This window comes from Echinops telfairi, unplaced genomic scaffold, assembly GCF_000313985.2.
Source record: "Echinops telfairi isolate 266 unplaced genomic scaffold, ASM31398v2 ScPeMD7_7467;HRSCAF=8505_1, whole genome shotgun sequence".
Classification (NCBI taxonomy): domain Eukaryota; kingdom Metazoa; phylum Chordata; class Mammalia; order Afrosoricida; family Tenrecidae; genus Echinops; species Echinops telfairi.
The window spans coordinates 25480328-25482612 of NW_022111368.1; the positions used below are offsets into that span (position 1 = coordinate 25480328).

Sequence of the window (2285 nt, forward strand, 5' to 3'; positions counted from 1 at the left end):
GAGAGGAAGTCCTTTGGTTGGACAGAAATGGACCCTTATTGGTTTGAATTTGCTCTTGGTGTTTTTCCTTTCATTACGGTTGAGAGGTAGGGGTGCGCATGTGTGTGTGTCGGGGGCGGGTATAGAACTGTCAAAAGCCCCTGTTTCTCTCCACAACTAGGTACTCACAGTGTTAAAAACAACAACAACAAAAAAAAACAGCTGGGGAGATGGGTCCCCGGCTGGCTGGCAGCTGTCTCTGTATTGTCTAGCTAACCTTCACCAGCCTCCCTTCCACCTCAGTTCTTTCTTTGCGCAACGAGCAGTAATTGACTATGTAAACCAGCTGCGTTCAGTGCCTCTCCGAGGTAAAACCTGTCACTTAGGTGGAATTATCTGGTGTGCCTGGGTGAAAGGCGCTTTCTCTGTGGCGGCAGGCTGAGCCCCAGTATGCTGATTTCAATTGAAAAGCCTTCCCCATGGCAACCGCACACGCCTGCAGGCTCTGAGAGCAGCTGCCACGTGATCTTCTGGACTCCCTTCTGGGATTTCTCACCAAAGCTAGTACCTGTGCTGCCTCTGCGTCTGCAGCGAGGAGGAGGAGACTCTGGGTCAAAACATTGGAAACCTGACACAGTAGTTCCTTCACTTACGCATTTCTTCCTTCTCTCTGCCCCCTCTTCTGAAGTCAGGGATGCCTTCAACAAGTGCGCTCAGAACCAACATAGCATCTCACTGCTGACAGGCACGAGGCTGCTTTCTGGGCTGATGGAAATGTTCTACAATTAGAGTCTGGCGATGATGGCATGCCTGTAAATACACTACAAAATCCTTTGACGTGCATATTTAAGTGGGTGAATTTTGATGTGGTCCATAAATTATATTTCAATAAAGCTGTTCGTATATGAGCAAATACACGTAGGGGTTAAATTCCTGTGTGACCAATATAATAGACCAGATGAAAATCTGTTTTAGTAAACTGTAGCTTCTGCTCTCAAACATGTTTGCAAATCACACAGACAAGTGGACCAAGACTGATACCATTTGGGGTTTCTTCCCCAAAAGTTGCATCGTTCAGAGGAGTAAGTTCAGTAGTGGTGTACATGAATTTTACAGAGAAGCAATGAAATCTCTCTGACTTTTTTCCCTGATATTCGTTCTAAAGTCCCAAGCCGTCCAGCTAGTCAGTTGACTAGTAAGTTAACATTGTCATCACTGCGATTGCATTAGCAGACAAGGGCAGAGTAAGGAGCCCTGGGTGGTGTGTGTTCAGTCTGTGCTTGGAACTCAGCAGCCGTTCCTCGGGAGAGAGACGGGGCCTTCTGCTTCCTTGAAGATTACAGCCTCGGAAACCCTCTGGGCTGGTTCTACTCTGTCTTATCAGGTCATTATGATTCATAACTGACTCAACAGCAATGAATTTAAGTGCAAAATACTTGGGGGGCATTCATTCCCTACCCCAAAAACCAAGTTCCCATTATTCTATCTTCAAATGTAATACAGCATTTCTCCTGTAAATCTAATCATGTTTCTATTCAGGGGGGTGGAGGGGCACAAAGTGACTGCAGAGTAAGACATGGACGTTATCACACTAGTAATACAGCTCTGTAAAGCTGCCTTCTCTGTTTTATCAATTCCACATTTTCCACGAATCCTCAGCCACATAAATGATTTCTCTAAAATGCAAAGCATTTGTAAAGATTTGGAGATACAATTTAGCACCCCATTCTTCCAAACAAGGGTTCAAAAAACTGTACTCAACATTTCCTATTTTTCTAAAAATTCGAGAATACTAACTTATTCAGCAACCGATACCACTAATGTTGCATAAACCAGTATTTTCCATTAAAACCATCCTGTCAGTTGGCTGTGCGACCAACCCAGTATTCTGACTGCCTAAAGAAAATTACAGGTGATACCAAAAGCAAGTAACTATCCCCTCACCTGTGTCAGTTTACCAAAGTGGAGACCTCACCCCAGTAGCTCTGCTATCTTACACATTCATTTATATAACTTCTGGTGTGGGGGGAGGTCAGATGCACAGGCATTCCCTCCCCTGAGGGTGATCAGTTGCCAGACTGCACTGGGCCTGCTCCCTGCTGCTGGGGACAATGGACCGGCTCCTGTGGGCGGAGTTCGCATCCTGCTGATAATGCTCTCTATCAGCTGAGCCAGGAACAGGCCAAACTGCCTCATAGACATCCCGAATCTGGGATCCGCCCATCTTGTCACGTGTATACCCCACTCCCTCCTCTTCCTATTGCGTGTATGTCCCTAGACCACCCCTTCTCATTGCTGTGTAACCT

General features: G+C 46.1%; 1 protein-coding gene across 4 annotated transcripts in view; it reads left to right on the forward strand.

Moving 5' to 3' along the window:
* AFF3 (AF4/FMR2 family member 3) overlaps positions 1 to 2285 on the forward strand; it is a 587662-nt gene that overhangs the window by 489935 nt on the left and 95442 nt on the right. The gene's annotated exons all lie outside the window — the stretch shown is intronic.